This window comes from Anas platyrhynchos, chromosome Z (genome assembly GCF_047663525.1).
Source record: "Anas platyrhynchos isolate ZD024472 breed Pekin duck chromosome Z, IASCAAS_PekinDuck_T2T, whole genome shotgun sequence".
Classification (NCBI taxonomy): Eukaryota; Metazoa; Chordata; class Aves; order Anseriformes; family Anatidae; genus Anas; species Anas platyrhynchos.
In genome coordinates, this window is record NC_092621.1 from 55,732,753 (window position 1) to 55,758,977 (window position 26,225).

The 26,225-nt window shown below is 42.5% G+C and overlaps 1 long non-coding RNA gene across 1 annotated transcript in view; it reads right to left on the reverse strand.

Moving 5' to 3' along the window:
• Window positions 1-1,266: 1,266 nt before the first annotated feature.
• The window catches only part of LOC106019582 (uncharacterized), a 29,415-nt gene continuing 4,456 nt past the window's right edge, over window positions 1,267-26,225 (reverse strand). Inside the window, exons 2-5 of the long non-coding RNA XR_005261725.2 lie at window positions 21,041-21,206; window positions 19,633-19,707; window positions 16,213-16,349; window positions 1,267-3,706 (exon numbers count right to left, since the gene is read on the reverse strand). This is a non-coding gene — a long non-coding RNA (uncharacterized lncRNA). The remainder of the gene's footprint in view (window positions 3,707-16,212; window positions 16,350-19,632; window positions 19,708-21,040; window positions 21,207-26,225) is intronic.

Genomic DNA, 26,225 nt, shown 5'->3' on the forward strand with positions numbered 1-26,225 from the left:
AGATTTGAAAAAAGAGACTGGTGATTTGGTTATTTTCCATTTTGCATTTTGCTGTATCCCTAAGCTGCATCTCAGCTCCTCATAAACTACCTCATCCTGAAGACCAGCAAGACCACAAAGCACTCTTTTGAAGACTTACTGAAGTAAGCCTTTGTTTGGCATATGTCTCTTTTTCCTCTGTGAGTGTTATTTTCAGCATGGCATGCAGATCATAGATTTTAAAAAACAGACATTTTTGATGACAGAAATCATTGAGAAGATAAATGTAGATGGTTTCCAGGACATGGGATTATTTATTAGAAACTACATTATTTTTAGCACCAGTAAGACCAACACTGCCTCAGCATCTGTCTTTTTAGAGATAAACTCTGACAACCATCATTTCAAAAGTGCCACAAAACAAGACGACTGCTGCCACAGAAGAAAAAGGAGAAGACCCCCTCCGAGCAGCAGTAAATGCTAGGGTTAGTCCTGTAGGAGAATACTGCAGTGACAAATCAACTTGTGTAATCGGGAAAACTTGATGAGATTGATGGCAGTTGAAAATCCAATATAACCTGTTACTTTTCAGGTCACACTCCCAAAAAGGAAACATATATTTCTAAATGGTAATTCTGCGTGATGTTTGTGGTAGAGGCACCTGTAAGTGTTCGTACGGTTTGTTTACGTGATTCCCTAGAGAAAAACACATGAAAAAGAAAAAAAAAAAAAAAAGAAAAAAAAAGAAAAAAAAAAAAGAAAAAAGAAAAAAAAAAGGGGGGGGGGGAGGGGAATCTGATTTCTTCAGAAATATTAGAACTGCCAGGCCAGGCCAGACACGTTTTCCTCATCTGTGTTCACTGTTGTGCTGGAGAGTAAGGAGGGAGGCGTGGGATGCACGTGGGAGGCTTTCAGGAGTTACCTGCAACCTTCACGTCTGTTAGCCAGCACAGGGGTGCACAGGAAGGAGTCTTCTGTTTACAGCCTGTTCCCTTCCCTGTGCTTTTCACCTGGATCTCAGCCACAAGTGAGAAGTGAGATGCCTGCACTAGTCACATGAGAAGGAGAAAGCTGCAAAAGACAGGGCCAGCAAAAAGGGAAAAAGCAGACCTACCCGACATAGGGGAGGCTCATGCCATTGTAGAAGAGGGATTTACAGACATTGCTCTATCACTGCATGGCAGATGGAGGGAACTGACCCTGGGAAAAAAAAAAAAAAAAAAAAAAGAAAAAAAAAAGGAAGAAGAAAAAAAAAAAAGTAGTGAATTCTTTAAGTGAATTCTTTAAGTATCCTCAGAATTATGCTGTAAATCACACAGGACTGCATGAAGAGATCAGAGTGGTGTACCCTTCTGTTAACACTGTAGCCTGTCCTCTGGGCTCTGCTGGTAGCTACAAATAGAAGTTGGAGCCTGGAGGATCTCATCTCTCTCTGCCTGAGTCTCTGTAAGCCTTGGCAGGATCCCCGCATATCCCTATGCTGAAAAGCTCTGCTTAAAGTAGTTCACATGATGGAACTGAGGTCAGGCTGTTGTCAGGCTGGATCTGGGGTGGGTGGAGAATTTATAGCTCACATAGCACCACTCCGTGACACTCACATGTCGCTGTTTACATGAGCAGGGCAGCTGCCTCACAGCTCTGCAGTCAGCCTTTCCTCTGCTCCCCTGCCCACAGGCTCCCCGTCTGCGGCTGTAGCTCAGGGAGAGGAACTAATGCAGCGGTGCCAAAAACGCTGAGCACAGCTGCTGCTTGTACACGGTGGATGAGGGTACGGAACATAAAGCTTCCTCCAACCTTCAAATACCAGAAGCCATTAAAGCAACTGGAAACTTTTATCTCAGTACTTTCTAAGGCACAATGTAGAGGCATGACATTTTATATGAAAGAACCCCATTCGATCATGTTATTTTCACTGCCTGCTTTTGCTACCTTTACTTTCTGTTAATACAGTACTCTAGACCCTTGAAATTGAAGTCAGGACTGCTTTTATTGGACATGCTTTTTAACCCAGTGTCATCCATTCTGTTGCACTCAAAAGAATTTACTTGGTACCGGACAAGCAAGTGAACAACTTTTAGAGAGCACGATGACACCTCAGCAGAAGGAAATTAGCAGAAGATGTGGGCTCACAGGAAGGTAAGGACACCATGACCTCCCATGCAGCACAGCGTGAGACCTTGGCACAGGGAACAGGCTGGGATCTCAGTATGAGAGTAAACTAATCGGATGGGTGCTTGGGCTCGTTCACACAGGAGCATGGCACTATTATGGAAATACGAAATGGTTGGCTATACATCCACCCAAACGGTTACCAGCATTTCAGCACACTCCTGATCTTGCATGCTGAAGTGCAGGGATGAATGCTGGCTATCAAAGCTTTGGGGAAAGTCAGATGGATGCAGCATCAGAGTTAACCATCACCTTCTTGGTTGTGAAAGGAATCCCACTGAGAGAGGAGATTGTTTTCACCCAGAAGACAAAAAACCTGAGCACTTCCTCCTCCTTTTATAGAAATCTTCTATTTTCACTTGACATTCAGCAAAGCAGGGTTTCACCAGATGAAATCCTTTCTGACTCGCAACTGTTGAGCTGCCATTTCACCAATTGCCTTACGCCATAAGAAAATACATCTTGTTATCAGGAGAGATCTCAGGACATCTCCACAACTGTCCCAGCTATTGAGTGGCATATCAAATCTACTGAATGAAGTGAATGAAGTATTGACCTTTCATGGAAAAACTGTTTACTTCAGGAACCTTATATCTTCATTCTGACTACAGAATCAGTCCTACAAGCATGTCAAACACCTCCCAGGAGACTACAAGTATATATTATTACCTACAGTTAGCAATAAAAGAATCAGCAACAGAAACAGCAAACACAAAGAATCTCCTCCCTAGTCAGTCCTCTCTGTTTGACATCACACCTATTTCAACAGATGGTTATTTCGAGTTCCATGAAATGAAAATATTTTTGAAAAGACAACACACCGCTGGTTTATTTGTTCCATGGGGAGATATCCATGCTGTACAACGGCTCTCCATCCATAGCTTCAAAGCTACCAAAGTTTCAACACTTCAAAGCTGAATTTATGTTCTATGGCAAGAGGTGGCATGAGGTAAGATGATTATTCTGGAAACTGAAAGCTTTCACTTCTCCTCAGGCTACAGTGGACCTCACTGCCTGGAACTTCTGGTAGTGAATCTGTCAAATTGTGTAACCACAAATTGGAGAGGAAATCACACTGTCAGCAGTGAGAAAATGATACTGTCTGGCTGGCTATTGAGTCACGGACATTAGACCTCAGGAGGAAAGCTGTCTGATATTAGCAGACTGAAACTTAAGGGGAAGCATACCTTCTTCACCAGGCAAAATTTGATTCTTAAATAAATTTGCTGACAGCTCTTGAGAGTCATCTGCCTTGAAGGCATTCTGGAGAAATCACTCACACAGAAGGAAATCAGAAGATCCAGAACTCCTCTGTTCACTTTTCACTCAACAATCAATCAACAGATGGATTTCTTTATCTCAGGATTCACTTCTGCTGTTTATATTATCCCAATAGATATGACTGGTTACTTTGACATAGTTGTGACATTGACACCTCTTGCAGATTTCTTCCCTTGTTTTATGTTATGTTTCTATGCATATAGGTTTGCAGTTCAGCATTGTGCAGCTATCCAGAAGCAATTCTGTTCTGAACAGCTTCCAGTCCAGATGGACAAACCTGCAAAAAGAATGCAAAATGATTTTCTTGAAGTTTCAGAGCAAGCCAGTAGCAGAAGCAGTGCCAAGCCTCCAATATTTGGTATGGTCTTTCACAGGTTAATGAGATGAAAGGAGTTTTCTTTCAGAGCATGTTCCTAGCACAGAGACTATGCTTTTAGAATTTAGAAGTATATTCTTAAACTTGAACTTGCTCCTAGGGCTGCAAATCTCCCATGGTCTCCTGCCTGAATAAAAGTGCCCGTAACTGTAAAACCAACTCTGATCCAAACTTCTGCTGCATGAGACCTCTCCTCTTTCCTTTGCTGCAGAGCAAGGATCATTGGCTCTGTCCAGATTTGCTGCACAGATGTTTCTTATCTGTTTGTAACTAAAAGAACTCTCCCCTGTGTTCTAACATGGAAAATGTAAAGGCACAACACCACAGCAACAACCTTCGTGGGCAGAAAACAAAAACAGGTGAAGTGGAAGGGGAAGTGCTTTACCACAGTGGTGCTAAAGGTTTGAACAGCAGCATAGACCCTCCTGACCTCATTTGATCTTGCCAGGCCACCTGCACTTTCCCTCCAGAAGACATACTGGGCAGAAGGCTCAGGTTCTGGGGCCTTATGGAAGTACACCTGAGAAAGCAACCAATGCCTGCTACAGTCAGCGGGAGCTCCTCCATCCACTTCAAGGAGCTTTGTGGGAGGGTTAACACAAATAAAAACGTCTGCTGTGCTCCTCCTAGCACCAGGACAGAAATCCACATGCTGCCCTCTCCTAAAGCCCTAGTCTGAGAGAGCTGGGACTGGTTTAGCCTGGAAAAGAGAAGGCACAAGGGGGTTTTATCAACGTATAGAAATACCTGAAGGGAGGTATTCTCCAAAGAGGACAGAGCCATGTTATTTTCAGTGGTGCCCGCTGCCAGGACAAGGGGCAATGGGCACAAACTGGGATACAGGAGGTTCCCTCTGAACACCAGGAAGCACCTCTCTACTGTGCAGGTACCTGAGTTGCCCAGAGAGGTGGTGGAGTCTTCCTCCTTGGGGATATTCAAAAGCCATCTGGATGTGGTCCTGGGGACCCTGCTCTAGGTGTCCCTGCTTGAGCAGTGGGGTTTTACCAGATGACCTCCAGAGGTCCTTTCCAACCTCAATCATTCTGTGATTCTGTGCTTCTGTGATTCATCAGCAACCTTTGGCGTGCCCTTGCATCCATGTCAGAGAACAGCCTGGCCACTTGGCCTCCTCTCCAAAGCCCCAGGCTTTTCCACTGGAGAAAGACAGTGATTGTTATTACCAGCTCTGTCCTCCGGAGCAGCTGGAGACACAGCTCTTAGTTCTTAACCTCAGTCACTCCTCTGGATAGTGTTTGGAAAATAGGGATGACAATGTAATCCCTAACTCGTTCTGGTTCTTCATCTGCTAAGAAGAAAGTAGACCTTACTGCCAGACAAAACTTAGGGACTATTAGTCCAGGAAGGTGTAATGAGGACAACAGGCATTGATCTGTGCTTGAGCAGTCAAGAGGCTGGGAGACAGATAGATAAACCTTGCGATAGCAGACAGAGTTCTCCCATACAGTCCTGGAGATACAAGATCTGTCTTTTTAGGGAAAGGCACTCAGATTTCAACCCACCTCTCTTATTTCACCAGCTTCTTTAGCTGGAAAAATGACAGAAGTAAACCAGAAGCTGATTCTTTCCCCAAAGTCCACACAAGGGGTCTTGTGCCTTCCAGGTTCGCCAAAAACGAATAATATTAAAAGAAATAAAATTAAAAGAAATAAAATAAAAAGAAATAAAATAAAATAAAAAGAAATAGAAAATAAATAAAATAAAATAAAATAAAACAAAACAAAATAAAATAAAATAAAATAAAATAAAATAAAATAAAATAAAATAAAATAAAATAAAATAAAATAAAATAAAATAAAATAAAATAAAATAAAATAAAATAAAATAAAATAAAATAAAATAAAATAAAATAAAATAAAATAAAATAAAATAAAATAAACAACAAGCATTTTCCATTTTCACAGGCTGTGTTTCAAAGACACAAGCAGTTCTTGAACAGCTCACTCCCACTAGTGGCCAGTGAAGGCCAGGCTCTCTCAAGAGCATAGTGCTATTTCCAGCATGTTTTTCTACATGTATTCAGTTGTACTCCTTTGACCTGAAAAGTAACGTGCTTTTTTGTTTGTTTGTTTTTCTTGCAACAGTCTCCAAAATGTGATTATCCAAGTACGTTGTGAATAGCTACCATCAAGCAAACTCTTGATCTCAGTCTGCAGATATGCCTCTAAGACAGAATATGACTCCATCCTCTTCATGCTATTCAGGAGAAGTTGCCATATACCATAAGTGGTTCACATCCTGCAGGAACAGATTGTTCAGGCAATCTGTGCAAGGGATTCAGGGAGTTGTTTGCAGAGCTGGAAACACAGCTCTTGCCATTCCTGGTCCAGTACCTTAACTAACCTCTTTATCTAGGATCATGACAGTGACAGCAGAGGAGGAGGAATAGAAATCACTCTTTCCAACAACTTTGATTTCTCATTAAAAATGATAAATTTGTATGTGCAATAGAAACTTAATAGTTTTCACACTCAGTAGATGACCAAAGTTAACCACTGAATGCTGAAACGTAGTATATTTAAATAACTCATCTGTTATTTAAATGACCCAAAGTCATTTGTTATTTACAGTAAAAATAAAATAAAATGAAACATATGTGAATTTAATTTATGTTCAGGGTTTAATCAACCCTTTAAAATTTGCCAAGAGCATTTTAAATAAGATCTATTTTTGTAAATCAGAGATTTTGACTAGAGTCTTTTTTTTTTTTTTTTTAATGACTGGGGAAATAATTCTTTCTCATGGCTTCAGAAAATCTAGACAAGAATTGGTCTAAATTGATCTTCAAAGTGTTCCTGAAACATCTTCAGAAGCTGCTAAGCATCTCTCAGTTCATTTCAGGAAGCTGCCATGGTAATCAACACAACAAAAAGGGTAATGAAATTACCAGATCAAAATGGGCATTTCATCATTTTATGCAAAATGAACAAATTAGAGGAAGAACGGTCCCTGAATGCCTCCTTTATCCCAAGCAATGAGCCACTACAAACTGCTGTTTGCTGCTATCATCCACACAGAGACCTCTGCTCCCACCATTTCTCTCCAGACTTGGAAACATACCATACTGTGCAGCTTACTTGTTCCCTGTCAAACAGTTCTCTGGTGCTTGCATGCCCAGTTGTCTTTCTACCTTGTTCTGCTCATTTCTCCCCACTTTAAGTCACATGCAATAAGCTACAATGAGTTCAGGTGTCATTAAAAGAGCTCTAATAGAAGCTTCTAATGAAGGTGAAGCACATGCCTGTCTTTTAGGAAATGTTGTCCCTGGTACTATAGGAAAGCATTGAGAACACCTTTACAGGGTGCCAGGAGAGTCCTGCCACACCGCAAACAACATGAGTAAAACAAACAAACAAACAAAAATTGAAGTTATGGAAAAATCCTCTGAAGCAGGGAGAAGACATGAGGCATGGAAAGCAAAGTATCTTCGGTTCCTCAACAGTTTGCTTCAGGAGGGGTTGTTTAGCATGGAAGCAGCCAGGATGTTAAAACAGACTTCCTACATTCCAAGAAAATGGAATTTTCCCTACATATGCACCAGTCTTCATGAGAAAAGAGAAAAGCTGTGGTGATCACTTTCTAAACTGTTTTTGATCCATGTGAAGGATTTAAGCTCCAGCTCCAACTAAGGACACAGACTAATCGTTTTAATGTGCTTCTTAAAAGACTGCTTAAATGACATTTCCAACCAAAAGGTAGTTAGTAATCTCATTAAAATGATGTCCTTCAAGCTATTAATAGACACTGAAGAGGCAGTGCGTGTAGTTATGGAAAACCATTCAAAGCTGAGAAAATACTGCCATTTTTATTCCGTGTCAAAATTAATAAGAATTATAAAATTAGACTTGTGAATAATTCAGGTTATTCCTAATATAACTTGGTCAATTTCAGCCATCTGCAAGTAGAATGGTTTGCAGTTTAATTGGAAAACTTTCTTCTTTTTTTTTTTCACTTTATATCTTTGCAATGTTTTTTAACACCATCCTCTACTGAAACACAGATAAAACCTACATTTAATATAAAAAAGTACCACATGCTCAACAACCCCACTGGCCCATGCCAAAATATAAAAATATATAAAAAGTTATTATTTGTCTTAGTGTTGATTTCACACTAGAAAATGTCTGCTTGTGGACATAAAGGAGAGGACAAGAAGGGAAGGCTCTTTTCAGTGAGGAAGCTTGGATAGTTTGGAAGCCAGGAAATGCCATTCATAGTTTCAAATCAACACCAATCATGCTGCAATGTTCTGCAGCCCAAGAGGTGTTTCACAGGATGTTCCCAGTAACTTGGATGAGTGACAGGGGCTGAAGACATGAATGGCCTAAATGTTGTAGAGGTCTTTTTGTTGTTGTTTGTTTGTTTTGTTGTCGGTGGTGGTTTGGTTTGGTTTGGTTTGGTTTGGTTTGGTTTGGTTTGGTTTGGTTTGGTTTGGTTTGGTTTGGTTTGGTTTGGTTTGGTTTGGTTTGGTTTGGTTTGGTTTGGTTTGGTTTGGTTTTTTCTCCTCATTAGCACTCCTGTGTTTGTGACTTAGAACTTGGGGTCTTCTACTAGTCTGGGGGCCACCAAAATCATTCAAGAATTTAGCTGGCCTCTTTTGTCTCTCAGTTAGGAGTTATACTGAGGAAGATGCATGAGGCTGGCAGCTGCTAATAAGATGGCCATTTCCCTAGCACTTCAGATTTTTTAATTTTTTTTCCCTAGTTTGGTATAAAGCTACCAAACTGTTCCCAGAATCTTCATTCACAGAATCACATGCATCTTTGCAGACTGCATAATTGCTGGTCAGAACCAGACTATTCATCTTTCCTCAAAAGACCAAGCAATTACTTTTCCTTTAAAGAAGGGGATTCTCCGAAGTACATAGCTTCCTAGTGGTTTACACACTGACAAAAACATGTTTTCAGAGGTAGGAGCTGAACCATTCTTTCTTCCTTGCAGTCATTTCTTGTTTTCATTTTCTCAGCAAGCTTCAGCCCACTAAAACAGAGACATGAGGGGATGCACCAGTAGGCAGAGGCTCTGATTCCCTAAGTAGATAACTGTTTTGTTATCTGTCTGCCTCAGCATATTTCAGGCATGGGAAAATCCAAAGTGTAAAGCTCCCATGGAATTCTTCAAAGTAAGTACCTTGGTATGGGGGTTCAAATTAGAGTCTCCATTGCCATAAAGCCAAAGTCATAACTGTAACAATTACTGTTCTGTGAGCTGGCCCATCAGTCAGCGTGGGTCTGCCAGTGTACACATATATCAACAGGAGCTGCCACCATTCCATCTGGACAGAAAATTTCATTCTTGTTTCTCAGTAAAAACACTAAATCACAGCAGCATAAAAAGGTTAAGCGTCTCTGGTTTTAGAGACCTAGCAGGAAAAGAAAAATGTGCAGCCGTTTGGAAAATGAGAATCAGAACCCTAAGTGCTCTGTTAGGCTCCACAACCTCTTGCTCTCCAAGGGATTGGCAGCCTGTGTACAAATCCAGCTTGGACGTAGTACATCTGTGTAAGCTGGGATGCTGGGAAAGAGATGGGTAAGAAAAAGCTGTGAAAAGCCTCATCTGGGACTTTCACTCAGACACCAGACACCCTTTGGCTTGGGAGCTACACTGCTCCATGCCTACGCTACTCTACCTTCATGCTTGTGCTCGACCATGTGCTGACCCTGACCATCTACCTTGCCACTGGAGTTCAGACCTGCTCCATCTCCGGATTTGTCTGGCCAGCACAGGGTTCTTGTCTGCCTCTGGTCAGCATCACAAGACCTGCCGTGCTCTCCTCCTTCACGTACTCTGTTTCCGCACCTGATCAGGGAGGTCAGCGTCCTTGCCTGTGCTGTGGCCACCCTCAGCTCCCATATTCCTTTCCCTTGTGAAGCAGCCCCCTCATGCTGCTCTTTGGATAGCAAGAGAGAAACAACCATGCTGAAAATTTTGCATTTGCACCTGATTTATGGATTGTTTCAGTCCCCTGATGAAATACAGTGACTTACAAAGCTGGAAATGTGTATCACCCCCTCCTAAATTCAGTCTTCCTGGTTTTGCCAATACTTCCCCAAAGCATGCTAGTCCTACGTGTTTACAATGCAGAATATGTACTCACTTTAGAAAGGCTGAACATACATGGCAAAATGGAATACAGCTGGAAAAAAAAATACCACTTTCGTGATGTTTACAGTTGAAACTGCAACGAGGGTGTCAGTAGGCCCGTGAAACTTGTTGCTGAAGTGAAAAACACTGACATACACTTAAAAGAAGAATGGGTGAGCGTTTGCATCAGACTTACTAAACAGAAAAAAAAAAAAAAAAACACATCATGTTCAGGGAGTTCCCTGAGACAGAAATAGCAGGAAGCTGGTGATTACTCAAAGGAAGTGTCAATTATACCTGCCCTGTTCTTATTCTTCCCTCAGCATGTGCTTTTGTATGCACTAAGAGGCTGGCCAGTGAGAGGGGCATCTGAGGCATTCATCCAAGGCAGTGCTGGTATGCTTATGTTCTTGATACTGTTGTGCTTACAGATGTGCAACAGTAAAATTTGAATTAGCCCACAGAGAGTAGACACATCTAGCACAATTAACATAGCTACAATTAATAAAATAAAATAAAATAATTTTTTTTCTTTACTAAACCAGTGTTCCAATTGAAAAATTGTGACCATTTCTAACAGCTTGAAGACATGCATCAGCAGATGGCAAACAGAGCTAAGCAACTGTGATCAAAGTGCTTGTCTTTCAGCTTCACCATGAGGATGATAAACCGTGTAAGTGAGAGCAAGGTATTAGTCATGGTTAAATTGCATAAATTGTTACGGGACTACCCTATTGAGTCTCCTAGGAAGAAAGAAATCCCTATTAAACTGAAAAAACTGTAAAATTAGTAACTGCTGCTGGAAAGCAGGATAACTGTCTGACGCTGGCTGTCTTTCACACTGAACAGGCCACAACAGGCCTGATACAGTGCTGAGTCTCCTAAAGTCACTGCTCCCTGCTGTCTGTGCATCCAATAAACACCTGGAGTTAATAGAAACATGCAGCTTCAAAGGAATAAGAAACCAGCCTTAAACTGACAGGTAATATCCCATTTCCATGCATTTACCTCCGTTTCTAATGCATGCCACACACACCAGCTTGTGGGGTAGTGCGGAGATCATATAAATATTTGTAAAGTCATGGGTTCATCGTGCTGCTCCTTAGCAGCAAAGAATTATGTCAGGTCACACACTTGGAGCTCCTGTGCCACCAAGAAGCTGACCCTGGACAAGGTGCCAGGTGCTGAATGAGTGACAGGACCCAGCAGAGGTCCTGCAAAGCCATCACCGCAGCCTCCCTGCACAGCACCGAAACCGATCAGCACATGGAGAGCCAGCGTTCCCTTCTGCCATCCCTTTGCCAGCAGCCTGATTTCTTCATCCCACATGCTTGAGACCCTGGATAGGGTCTCCCTTGGAAGGCAATGGCCATATGCCAGGAGGAACTGCAGGCCAGAGAAGACCATAAATCTGCCTTACCCAGAAATAAAAGGTGACTACAGCACAGCCATAACGTCACCAGCAGCAAAGCTCATCCCTCATCCTGTGCCTATTGCCCCAGAAACACACGTAGCATGCCTCAGAGCTGCACTTCCTATGATTGAAATGCCTGCTGCTGGCATTTCTCAAGACCTGGTGGGTCTCCAACTGCCCAGGACAGGAGAGACAGGTTTAATGGGTGGCTTTCTCTTTGAGCTTGCTGTGGTGGAGGAGCACAAGGGTTCGCCATCAGCACTGAGCCCAGATAAATACTCTTATGCAACATTTCTATTTCTGGCCCTGCTTCAAGGTCACTCAAAAGTCAAGCTGAGAAACAGATCTTGTGATGGCATCTCTTTTCCCTACCCCCTCCCAAAATCTACGCTCCCCAAAATCTGTTCTGCTTTTCTAACTACAGATGATATCAGAAAGCACAAGCACCCAGCCTAGCTTTGGCTGGCAGTGTGATTTCAACTGCAGTGAGATGCCATGAGGATTAGCTCCCAGGAGGAAGCAGGCACAAAGCAGCTACCTAGACAAAGCAAGATTAAATGACTCAAGGTAAGTAGTGAGACTACAAAGCATAATTTAAAGGCCTAGGAGTTTAATACTTGATATTGTATAGGATTCCCAACAGAGACTCTGTCTGCTATGGTACCAGCATAAACACCCTCAAAAAGCAAGCATGTGGATGCATGAAATCACACTAGCAACTTCTATGGCACTAAGGATAAACAAAACAAAACGAACAAAACAGTATTTCTGAGCTGCAGGACTAATAAATAACTCTTGCTGCATGTTGCATAAGGCTGTATAGAGGTCCTCTCTGCTGCAGACTCAGGTGCTCCCACTGCGTCACAGGGAATGGCTCTCTGATGGGTGGCTCGTGTTTAGTTACTGTGCAGATGTATTTGCACACAGAGGTGCAGAGAAGCAATTTCCATACAGAAAACAGTAGCATTTAAACTCAGATAGCTGAACAAATTCACTTTCCAAATATATCTTTTCAGAAAGCAGCATGTGTGTGTGTGTTTGTGCATGCATGTGGCTATACATACACACAGACACACTCAACTGAAAAGCTTTGGCAGCTACAAATATGGTAGGTAGCTGGACAGATGCTCAGCTGACTTACCAGCACATACCCTTGAGGTAAATTTTCAAAGGAAAGATGTTTTCTTGCCTCCTCCCAATCCCAAACTGCTTATGGAAAAAGCAGACAAGAACGGCTCACTCAGAGCTGTTCAGCTTGAAATTACCCTTTCCACAGCATCATCCCTGCTTGAGTATCTTTTTTCACTGCTTTCCCTCAGTATACCCCAAAACTCTCCTGCAAAGCAGTCTGCTGCCCCGTGAAGCACAATTACCGCTTATGCACTGAAGGAAGAGATGTCAGTTGGTGCCCCCACCTTGTGCAATCCTTGCACGGTCAAGACGGGGTGAGTTGAGTGCACCATGACCCTTGCTTCCTACACTCCCCTGTTTTTTTCCCGCGTGTGTTGCTCACTGCTCAGTTGTACACAGTTCACAGATGTCAATGCAGTGCTGCTTGTTCTGCATCAGCTGGGGCAGGGGTGAGAGCAGCTGAGACCAGGCAGGGCTCTTTCTGCAGCTCAGCAAGGCCTGACAGCAAATGACTTACAAAACAGCTGTTTTAATAAGACAGAATAAAAACAGGAATAGAAATAGCAAGCAAACCTTATGTCCTTTCAGATGTTGAGAACCCCGCATTCATGCAGCATTGGGCAGACCCTGATGGGTTTTCACACAGCAAACTGTGAAGATCCCATCTGTGGGGAGAAATTTTTTTCTTTCTGATCATTTGAGATATACTATTTTCTTTAGATTTTTGTTTTTTTTTTTTTAGAGAAAACATCTCTATTTATAAAGAATTTTTACATGACAGCTTCTTGTTGCTCTTGTAGGTAAAGGCAAGGACATGTGGGTGTCCTAATTGCTGGTACCAAGTAGGAGCTGCCTGCAGGCTCCTCTGTTGCAAGGAGCTGGCTGAGTTTATTTGTGTGGATCACTAGCTCCAAGATGTACAACAGTCTTCCAATCAGTATCGATACATCTCACCCCTTGATCCACATAGTGTTTACATTTCTCAAAGGTATTATAAATTACAGATTATATTAGCAAGCTGTTCAGCTAATAGAAAGTTTCCTGACAGGTTGCAAACACAGCCTGGCACACTCGTGCTAGCATATGGGCTGTTCAGACCCTAACTGCAAAGCCCAGTATGCATGGCCTATTCAAGATCACTAATTCCTCAGATTAGATGTCTTCTGCAAGGCTCTTAATACACCATTAACCCTTGAGACCAACTCCACAGGTTCACCTGGTTGTCTTTTGACTCCCGATACACAACTGATGTTGCCACAATCAAATTACATTACATTCACATTCCTTTTTCTATTCAAGCCTACCTGTTCAATATCAAATACACTCAGTGCTCATATTTTCTATTAAAGAATTAAATTGCTGTGTCTCTTTTTTATTAGGGATATCCTCATTATTTCTTTCCACAGAAACATAAAGCTCGCTCCATTGTTCTGCTTCAAAACTCCTAAAAGAATCTTGATTTCTAATCTCAGGTGAAGGCAAGACCATTCTCCAAGTGTCTTTTCTCTAGATAGGATATTAGAATCCAAGATACTCTTTGTGATTTATCTATCTATCCATTCATCCATCTATCCATCTATCTATCCATCTATCCATCTATCTATCTATCTATCTATCTATCTAATCCTCAGCATTTTGGAAGGCCCTTAATGATGGGTGAAGATCAGACATCTAATCTTCTCATTGCTTAAGACAGTCATATTCCACACAGTGAGGAGCCCTCTGAGTCTTTCCAGATGAGAGAAAAGCTTCCACATTGCATACTGTCAGTGAATTAGTATTTTATACCCACTTCAGACAAGTGTGGTCAACAGTAAAACACAGAACAGAGACATAAATGCAGGCTTCTCAAAAGGCTTTGGGATCATACTATAGGGAGTACCTGAGGGTTTAGTGTCACCATATAAGACCTGGAAATTCCTCAGCAGACTTGCCAAAACAGGTCTCAGAACCCTTTGCTTTCTGATGAAACAGAAAGTTTGTCTTCTGGTCAGGTCCGCAATGGGCCACCACTGCTGTTGGTGGGTTTCTACTATGCTAATTCCTTCAGTGACACCTTTCTACCAGAACTTTGTCTAGGTTGAGCTCTTAAAAACCTGTCTTCTTCAAGTAGACCCTCCCCTTAGGAAGACAGGACTCAAAACAAAATGCCTTTTCCTCCCTTGTCCACCAAACAACTCACCAAAGACCCATGGCAAACAAATCAAGGCAGGGATTTTAACTCATTCTTAGGCAAAATCCTGTACAATCATGTCCTTGGTGACAGCTGGGATTTCTGTCCATGACACCATGCAGGTGGATTCATGGATCTGTGGAACAGGATCACACCACACTCTTGGTTTCTTAGTTCTCTGTGCTGATGTCCCCATCCACCTCAACTAGTGCAGCCTTCACTCCAGGCTCACCACCTTCCCCATCAACTTCCACCATACTCTAACTCTGAAATCAGATTTTGTTTCTTGAGTGTTTGCATCATTACCCTCATAAAACAAAACCTAGCCATAAATCCAGACAAGCAGATGCATGACATTTGGAAGATAGGTCATCTGATGGAAGGCTGCCTTAGGGTTTTAACAGGACATGAGAGCACATCTTAGCATTAGGCCTATTCTACGAGAGGTTTCACCCTCCATTAGTAACACACAAAGAAGCTACAGGAATCTGCTTCTCCCTGAAACATGCCCATCTGAAAAGCAGAGGAGAGGTTTGTGGTGATTTCTGGAACATATTCAACATAGATGAACTAGAGCCACTAATGAGGCAATAAGCACATTTTCTGGGAGTCACATCAAGAACTGAGATCTGGGCACCTGGGGTGCCTCCTGTCCAGCAGGGACTCTTAGCTGCAAGTGTGCCTGACAGAGGCAGCAGGCAAAAACCACCAGGCCAATGACACAGATACCCAATCCCCAGGACCATGGCAGGATGTAAATAATCATCTCTTTATTCCTCTGTGGTAGTCAAGGCAAAACAGTGGGATAAAAAGATGCCTTTGAGGACCCTTGCTGTTTCTGAGGCTTATTTTCTTAACCACTTTTGGCAGAGAACTCCTGCTTCTCTGTAACATAACAATTTTCATAATGTACCCACACACTGAGGCAACAAGCTCCTCTCAATGCATTACCTCAGAGATTATCTTGCTAAGAGCAGTTCATGTCTTACACCTGGTGAAAAGCTCACAACATTTGATCTAGCTATTACTTAAAAATAAAAATAAAAAAGAAAAAAGAATGATCCGTTTAAGTCCACGTTTCTAGTCCATATTTCTAGTCTATGTGGTTAAGAGACAAACATTTGAAGACTTGCTCCAAAAAGACTCAATATCAGCTAGTGTCATGAGCAGGAGACCATGAGCATTCCCCTTAGAAATTAGTTCAATATTTGGCAGGACTGAATCATGCTTTTGAAGCATTTGGAAATAATATACAGTTTGCACAGAGAAGATCTCAACGTCACCTCGCTTGTGCCATATTTATGTGATGGAACATGGAAACCTTGGTAACAGAGTAATTTTCTATTGCTAGTATTATTACAATTTATTCTTGACATTTATGTGGCCTGTACCACCACAGTAGTTGAGAGCACATTGTTTTTATTACTCTTCTCATCATAGCACCCTGGGGAAAGAAGGAAGAGAGAAAGGCTGGTTTCTTTACCTGGCAGGTGGTTTTGAGACCCACAGCAACAAAAGAGCGCATGTTTTTCCTGATCAGAAATCTGGAAACCATTAATGTGTCTTGCCTCTTAGGCTGAAACTTACCTCCCTTCTCTCAGTGGTCTCCAAGACAAATGAAGAGAAATGACAAGAGAGCATTTCAACCCATCTCAAAGGCCTTAGGCGCCTGGACTGAGCTGCTTTCAAGGGGTGGGGCCTGGTCTTCTGAAGCGCTAGACAACCTGGATGAGATGACAGATTTTTAGAGAAAGAAACTGAGGTACGCCGAGTACCCTGGCCACTCCCCACCAGAACTGAGGCGCAGTGGTTGCAATAAGCCTGGCAGAAACCACTTCCCAGAGGAACTAAGCACCTATGTAACTAAGAAGATCTTGCTCTCAATTTGAAAAATGCACTTGCTCTCTCTTACATGATCTCCTACAGGAACAAACAGGATTGCGGTCCTGTGGTCCCCACACTTATACACATGCAGCCTCTGTGCCTGTGACCAGCGTGCTGGTGCTGTTACACTGGTGTACACTGGTGTACAGCCACACACTGCCCAGCGCAGCAAGCCCTTGGGGTACTCCTCCCCAGTTCCCTTCACACCACTTCACCTCTCCTCTTTCCAGCACCACTTCTGTCAGGCAGATAACTTGATTATTTATTTTTTTATCTGAAGCAGGCTGGTGGTTTGTGATGCTGCACTGCAAAGTAGATGCTGATAAATGTTTGGACCAGCAAGGCGAACAAAGGGTTTCTCAGACAGCGGAAATCTAACGATACATTCCTGCCATTTCACTGTCCCACTTCATTAGGATCTTGTTTCCTGCTCTGTACATCTTTGCTCTCCAAAAGTTCAGTATTAATAAAGTTATTTCTGCTTCCCAAATATGACCTGTATTTTCCAGCTATAACACCAGACAAAGCAGTACATATGTCATATCTCCAACCTTTCCCCAAAAAGGCAAATGAAAAGAAGTTCTCAGTGATGAAAAAAATAAATAAATAAAAATCCTAGGCTGCAAAGTCAGGTGTCAGAGTATGGAAGAACTCTGTAACTGGGATTTCAATGGACAATTAAATTAAAATCTCTGCAGGAAGATACAGAAGAAAAACTTTGCGAGACCCTAATCTTTTCACTCAGCAATACCAGGTCCTCCCTTCCACAGCTGGACAGACCAAAGAGACAGAGAACAAGAGGGCAGGACCCCTACTGACAGGGTGCCAGGACAGGGAGCAGCTTTAGCAGAGGCAAGGAATGGACTTAAGCAACCTGGAAGATTCGCTCAACTCATTTGGTTTCAATCCAAGGAGAGTTAGTGTTTTACTGATTTATCAACAACAAGCAATTAGCTAGCAATCACGGAATCATACATTCACAAACCATGTCAGCAACAGGTAAAAAAGAGTACAGGACCCTTACTAAATGCTGGTGAACACCCACCAGTTTGCAAACACACTTCAAACACCTCGTCCCGACACCTCACACCCACACACACAATCATCACATGGCTATGTGCAACTCCCCCAGTCACAGGGCGTGAGGGTTACACGCAATCCCCTCTCCTGGCCATGTGGTTTCTCTACTACACACACACACCACTGCAAGCTGTGTGTGTGGCAGAGAAACAAGGGTGCTTGAACTTTAGCTGTGCCCAGGCTGCTCCACACAGTCCAAGCATCCTCGCACCCGTGTGACAGCCGCTGTGAGGTCCCTCGGCACACTCAGGGCTGGTCCTCACGTGTTGCACCTCGTCGTGCAGCCCACGAGCTGCAGTACAGCACACCTGGCTGCTCTTCCAGGAGGGTGTGAGACCAACAGGACCACTTCTTGCACCACCAAACCTGGCCTTACTGATCCCTTCCGAGGGCCAACCCCACCAACATATTTTCATGCACATTTTCTACTTCTCTAGCCGAATCTTCCTCTGTTAAAAAAACATCTCGATACCCCTTTGGTTACTGTTCAATCTGGCTGGTGGTCGTTCTCTAGCCAATTTAATCACTGTTGCGTTTGTTGTGGCATTGCCAGCCTTTGAGCAAACACCCACTCAACACCTACAGTTTTGGGCACTCTGTCTGCTCCTGTTACACTCACACCTCTGCCGTATCAGCTGTCAGTATCAGGGCCACATTGTGAAGAGGAGCACTTGCTTGCCCCCACAGATTTTTGTATGTAAACCACCCACTGCTTGATAGAGTCAGGCTCAGTATAGCCACTGTGTACTGTTCTTGTATTTTTATGCAGGGCAAGTGGTTTAGAAGAGCCTGAGGCATCTGATGTGCTTTCTGAGTTACCTTATCAAGTCCCTCTCTATTATACATTGACAACAAAAAAATAGACTTTCTACACCGTATTGGGCCTTCTTTCATCACTGAGCTGTGTATGGGCTCAGACATGACAGACCCGAGGCTTTGCCTCCGTGGTTCCCCAATTCCTTCTCCCTGCTGCCCCAGAGCAGAGCTAGCCCTCATGTCCTCAGTGCTCGGAGCAGCTGCTCAGAGCCTAGGCTCTGAGTATGAGGTCACGGAGCATTGAACTCTGTGGATGATGCTAGAATTATAAGAATTACAGTACAGTTAAAATATTTATACACACAGTGGTGTGTTTGTTTGTTTGTTTGTTTGTTTGTTTGTTTTAATTTGTACTCTTTCTTGCTGTTATGCTCACTCTTGCATGGCTCCTTGGGTCCTACTATTTAAAAGATTAATTTTAATTAATCTATTAATTAAAGCAGTGGTGGGAGTGTTAGTATAAGTTATCAGCAAGGGGGGGAATCATTTACTGGAAGGAATATGATCTTGATGGTTTATTTATTATTCCTCAGGCTAGGATCCACTCAGGGTTATTTTTGTATGTTTATTACTATGCTTTTACACCCTGCTTTTTCCTTATTGGTCTGCAGCTCTAGATTACTACTTAATTTACTATAGATGGTGCCTTTCACATACATTAATATTTGCTCTTTTAATTACTCTTGAAACAACCAGTTCTGTCCAGGTCCAGGTCTTCATTTCAACTGCTGTCTGTTGTCAGCCCTGTACATCTCTTATCATCGCATGCCTGTGGTCCTCTACACAACAGCCTCTGTCTCCATTTTTCAAGACCTTTTTTGTCATAGCAAACCTTTTTTACTCTATGCTACATCAGTATGTCAAAGTGATAAAATCATATAAATGTAAACAAAAGTAAAACAAATTAGCCATAGACAATCGCTCAATTAGAAAAAATGCTGCTACTGATGAATCAAGTGAAACAAGTCGCAGGCATATCAAGATAAGTCCAGGCAAAGCACTCCTGGTAGGTCTCAGTCTATTGCCTTTACAAACTTAGTAAAGGCAATGCTGAATTATAAGGCTTTATAGTAAAATATTGCAACTTAACACCAGCCAGCACAGCTCTTGATCCAAAGGTCATCTGGCCCAGGGTCTCATTCTGCAGATATGTGGATATCTGTAGAACACGGGAAGCCCAGAGCAATCCTTCCTCAGGATATTATTCCAGCCTCCAAAGGTCTGTACCTCAGGGCGTCCAGCAAAGCTGAATAAAATCTACACATCCTGCAGATAGTGGCATGGACGCTGAGCTTCCAGACTCTGTGGAACGAAGAAGAAAGATAAGGATCAATCCTAAATTTGATTATCATATCTTTTCTAGGGGAGAATAAGTGGAACTGCGAGGCAGTTACCATCCATGTCAGGGAGGTCATCCAAAGGGGAGGTCTCTGGAAGTTCATTGACTGACATTTTTACACTGAGGCAATGCCAGAAACTTCACACAGAGTTTTGGCTGAATTTAATCCATGTGTCCTTTGAGGACTGAGTACTCCCAAAAGGGAGAAACAGCCCAGCAGAGGAGACAGGCAGAAATATCCAGGGTGTTTATTTTGCTGCCCATGCACAGATGTTTGCAGGAAGGATACTGAAAGGATCGAGATACTGATTTGCTTCTTTAAACTGTGCCCTTGCCACCAATCCCTATTTTGATTTCCCTACTGAGATATATACAGCAGGAGCATAGGATGTGCAGGTCGCAGGAAGCTGAGGTGATAATCTCCTGTTTTGTATTGTTTTAGACAAAGAACATAACTGTAACAAGTAGGAAACTCGGTGTTTCAAAATCCACTTCCAGAAGAGGTCTCCTCGTGTGACTAAAACTCCAAATGTCCTTAGTTGTCTTGTATTTTGCATCTTTGTTCTGAGGCAAGAAACAGTGTACTGTGAGAGAGGCAACTTTTAAGTGTTGCACGGGCAGCTTGATGCAGTCCATGAATGAGGTGGTTTGGATCCACAGGAATTTCACATATCAACCGAAGTATCAGAAATCACAACCATAGCAGGATTTTAATGCCCTGGATATAAAAATACAATAAGGTGTGATGGTTGTCATGGTGAATTTCCATCACACTGGGCACTTGCAGATACTTGAGAATAATGATTCAGAAGTTGAAATGCAAGATGCTGCTTCAGAGGGAGGTATTTTTAAAAGCCACTTTTTCCCTGTGTTATATAAATTCATTTTTTTTCAGATTGTCTTTTCTGATTTACCATGGCAGCTTAAAAAATAGCCTGAATATACTTGAATCCCTTATTTGTAAAGAAGCAAATCCCCTCTTTATATTCCCAGCAACAGATCTCAGGTTTCTGAGCCTGTAAGCTTGCAGGAAGGTAACCCCATGGAAAGACTTCAGATATCTCTAATATTCTTTGGTCATGACGTAAAACTTTAATGCATAGCTCACTTAAAGAATAATAAAGGATAACAAGTAAAGATTCTTTTTGACAGCAGCATCAAGATTTTTTAACTTTGGAAAGAAGAGGGGCCCTGAGGACAAACCACTCTTTCTTTTCAGAGAAAAGATTGACTGGATTCGTGTACAGAGATAACAGAGATCGTTTGCAGCAGTGGTAATTGTACTGTAAGACTGACCTTGTCACTCATCCAGACTTGAATGACGATTTTTCTTTGCCAAATTCCCAGAGGTGTTACACGCACTGCAGACATTTCCATCAAAGACAAGTATATCCTTTTGTGTTACCAGGACTTTCCAAGGTGTGACTTTGTTTCCTGACTGGGCACAGAAGGAGGACTAGAGCTGCATATGAGAAGACCAAACGCAAACCCTTCATGACCAGAACCATAACATCTGCATGTTTCTCTGACATTTGCCAACACGGGTGAGGACATGATCCACCCACGCAAGCACTGTTTTTGCCCCATTCTGCAGCAGGGTGTTGTTATCAGGAAGACAAAGATAGCATAGGAGTCTCTCACCAAACATAGGAACTAAGGTCACTGTTTGCAGTTGCATGTCAAGCTGGTACTTTATGTCCCAAGAGCTTCTGCATACATGGGTAACTCTCCTGCAGTGCTCCTCTGAGCAGTGCTTGCTTTCCTCTAGCAAACATCTGCAGCACAAGCAGACTTTGCACACCCCGTCTGCCAAAGCTCCTATGTCAAAAATGTGACAAGCTGGAAAAGGAGAGCCTCATCACCCTGTCTTGCTCTTCCACCCAGAGCTGGGTCACCTGGGCAGAGGTGAAAGGAGAGAAGGGCTCAGTCCTGCACGGGGATGTTATTCTGTTGCAGAAGTCATCTTTGGTACCCCTGTCCTTTCCTGGAAGAGATCTGCTCAGGGACATACAACAGGTTGCTGGCATGTGTGGGAGCAGCAGTTTCCCAAAATACCCCCAAAGTGAAGCATTCGCTCTCGGGTTGCCTTGGCACTTGACTTGTCAATATGCATGCATCTCGAAAGATTTTTCAGGCTCCTTACAGGAAGGCAGGATTAGCCCACCCCATTGCAAAGGGAAAATTTAGGGAATCGCCCTCACATAAACAAGTGTCTCACACCAGTGGCAGAGTCAGATAGAAGCAAATGAAATCACCCTACAGTTTCCACACTGGCAGCCAGTTTTGGGTACTAGCCCAGAGCCCTGTCTATTTCACCAACAGCTGAATCATGAGGAGGTGTCAGGATGCTGATTGCTCGAGGAGTGATTTGCCAGTTCTGTCACTTTGCTCTGGGTGGTGTCTGGAGAAGTCAGAGGCACTGGGGACAGAGAGTTGCCAGGAAGGTCTCAGTCAGAGATGTACAGGACTATCACTACAGAAACAGGAGGGGAAGGAGTTGTGTAGTACTCGAACTACCCATTTGGGACCATTTGGGAAATACGATATGGGACAACTGCCTACACAGCATAGCAAGACCTTCTGTCCAGCACCATGATATCTAATAGTGATGTTTCACTTGATCAAGAAAAACTGCCATGTAGGCTCCTTCTACACAGCCTTTAATTACCCGAAGCACCAAGGCAGAAAAGAAATCTGGGTCAGACTAAATGGGCCTGTGACCAATTTCCACTAAACCCAGCTGGAAATATCCTCGAGAAGAGAATTAAGACAAGGTCAGGAAGTAATGATTTTGAAACAGAAGGAGTAAAAGCAAGAATGAGCCCAAGAGAATAAAATCCAAATGGGTGGGGCCCAAAAAAACTGAAAGCAGAAGATGGATATTCGTTGGGGAATATACTGGAAAATACCTGGGAAATACTACTTGGAAAGGTGCTGCTACCCTTGGCAAGGCGTGTGTGTGTGAGAAGGAGAGGAACGACTTGAAACTATTTCTGATATGTAGACATCTTATCAAGAGCGATAATTAGGGACAAAGTAGAAGTCTCAGTAATAGATGGGTTTAAAAAAGGAATCAACCCACTCTGACAAATTCATGTGCTAATTTCAGAAAAATCCTGGTTCAAAGCTATGTGATGAAGGAAATACCTGAACAAGGACATTGTAAAGACAGAGAATGTTCTCTAAGCAGGGATTCAGATCTCAGCCTGAATTCCAGCTGTTCAACATTCAGGTTTTTCACACTCTGGCTTCACATGGAAAATGGGAGCAAAGGATCATGCAGCAACTGCTTTGACAAGCCATTTTTCCAGTTGCCTGGGATCTCATGAGTTCTGATAACTGTTCAGTTTATGTGACCATGCAGCCAGGTTCCTCTAGATGAGTTACACTTACCACAAGTTAATTACATCAGTTTTCTGTAGATTGCTTCCAAGTTTTACCGGATATTCTGTACTAGGAGAAGGAGACTTTGCCTCCCAAAGTCCATTTTGACCTTGCCAATTTTCATCAAACAATTTAATTCAGCTGCAGGGTCTCACTCCTGAGAATCCCTTTCTTGATGGGGATAATGTGTTTAATGAAGGGAGTTCAACTGAGACGGTTGTTTCTTGATCCCCTGTAGGCTTGAAATATCCATGATTCTCTGGTCATCTTACAACATGCTTAGCCAGGTGGGGTTGTAAGGAGGAAAAAGTATTTTTAATAAGACCACCCAGCAGCACAAGAAAAACAAGGAAGTTCTGGGGCGCAGAAGTTCTCCACATTTAGGCAGTCATTTGGAGAGACACAGACAGACACACTCAGATACAGACACAGACACTGACGCAGACAGACAGACATGGGAAAGAGAGGAAGGAGAGAAGGGAGAAGACAGAGTGGAGAAGAAGGAGAGAGAAGGGACAAAGGGTGACAGAGCAGACAGAAAAACACAAGGGTAGAAAGAGAAAGAAGAGGGAGAAAGAGAAAAAGTAAATAGAGAGAAGGAGAGCCAGAGAAAATAGAGGGAGAGACAGAGGTAGACTCTGAGAGTGACTGAGAGACAGGGACAAATACTTTGGTGTTCATTTTTTATTAAGTAATGTCATATATAAATTTTGTCCATGTGTTATTATAAATGCCTGAGAGTTTACATGTTATTCTATTTATTTCCCTACAGTCCTTCATTCTCCTACAATGAACTTGGTGTAAACCTATCAAAGTCCAACCTCTTTTTCCACAGATATTTCTTTTCAGCCTTCAGACTGTTTAAGGAGTTTAATCTTTACTTTTATATATAAAGATCCATTTTTAGTGCTTCTTAGTTTTCAGAAATTATAATATCATTTGAAATTCTCATAAACTCTGTTCATAATTTCAGTCACCCAAGGAACTAACTCAATATTCCAGTGGGGCCTCCAGGACTGATCAAAGAGGGTTGTCAATTCTGTGAATCAGGGTTAGCTACAGTTCAAAAAAGGCTTGCCAAAAAAAAATAAAAAATAAAATAAGATTTCATTATCCATTCACAGACAATTCATGAACTAGAAGGGTGGGCAGGGGGAGGTGTATTTTGTAATATAAATTTTTCCCTGTAAGTCATTATTTACTTATATCTGAAAGATACAAGTCTGGCAGGAAAAACCAACAGGCAGAGGTTAGAGAGCTTTAGCAGGAATATCAGCTCCCTCTATGGAGCTCAGCAAATAATTCAGAGTAAATATTACAGATGATGAATTTTATCTTTTTCTCTGTTTGCAAACTGCCTTGAACAGCTTACAGTAAATTAGAGTTAAGCCAGATTCTGCAGCCCAGTAATGGAGAGGGCTTTTTAGACTTGGAAATCTTATTTCTTCAACTTCCAAGAAAACAGACATACTTTTTTCTTTTTCTTTTTCTTTTTCAAAAATACCTATTTTTGTGATACTTCTGAGAAATCGTTTAGGCTGCAGAACATACCAGGAAAAAATCCAAGGAAAAAATCATACTTCATAACTGTCTTCCATCAAATCCCATAATGAAATGGTTATCATTTTCAAGCTAACACTATATTCTAAAAATCGTATCTTTGACTTTGGTGAAACTGTTCACAGAGGTAAATTCAGTTCAGGCAGACTTTTCTGCTCAAGAGATCAAATGAGCTCATGTGATAGTCCCACTTAAACCTAATGAGTATAAGCCCACAATTTGGTGCATTTATATTCTAAAACTTACATGAGCTCTCAGTGTGAGAAGGGGGGGCAGAAAGTCACTTCATAGCATTTGTATGCTTAATCTTTGGTGTCTTGGTGCTGTGAGGGTGCACAGGAAATAGAAGCAAGGGCACTTGCAAGTTGAAAAAAAGCAGAGTCAGGAATCATTCAGGTGGGCATGCAGTAAAATGAAAATTCTACAATTCTTTAAGAGGCTGAAGGAACTGGATCTGTTCAGCCTAAAAAGAGAAGGTGAAGTGGCTTCATGGCTGTCAGCGACTAAAAGATCAGAGGGTACAGAAAAGACAGAGGCAGACTTCATGGAGTTGCATGGGGATAGTACAAAAGGTAATGTGTACAAGTTACAACGCAAGAAATGCTCATCAGATATTATAAAAGCATAGAATCAGAACATCTGAGTTGGAATAGACCCACAAGGATCATCACATCCAACTTCTGGGTCCCTGACAGACCACACAAAAATCAGACCATATGTCTGAGAGTGCTGTCCAAATACTTCTTGAACTCTGGCAGCTTGGTGCCATGACCACTGCCCTGGGGATCCTGTCCCAGTGCCCGACCACCCTCTGGGTGCAGACCCTTTCCCTAACCCCCAGCCTGACCCTCCCCTGTCCCAGCTCCATGCCGTCCCCTCGGGTCCTGTCGCTGTCCCCAGAGAGCAGAGCTCAGCACCTGCCCCTCCGCTCCCTGTGAGGGAGCTGCAGGCCGCCATGAGGCCTCCCCTCAGCCAACCTGCTGGCAGGATCATTGTCAGCCAGCACCAACACAACACGAATGTGCAGCTACACCTCAGCAGAGCTGAATTTTATAAACGACATTAAAATACATTTCAGAAACAAGTGCTGAACTCCAGTTTCATCAGCAGTTTAGTGAGCACCAAACCAAATTAAATAATGCTTAGGGAGACCATACCTCATAAAAATGGCTAATACAAATGGGGCTGTTAGAGTTGGCCTAAATAAAATTATTTGCTAAAATTAACTTCTCATGAGCAGTGACCTTTCTCGGCAGCATTCATTAGCTGGATTTTGAATTGCTCCCTCCAGCCTTGCTGTTAATACAGTTTTGCTGGAGTTGAGTGAGGTGAATTGGGTTCTGAGCTACAGAATAATTTATAGTCACTGGATTGGAGCATATGTCACTCAGGGTAGCAATGATCCCACTGGCTTTTTTAATGGGGTAGGGATATGTTCCCTGCAGAGGAAAAGAATCCAGCTGCTATAATGAAAGAAAAAATCTGGATATCCTAGGCACATCATAACTAGGTACAGCTACAGATAAGACAACTCTCT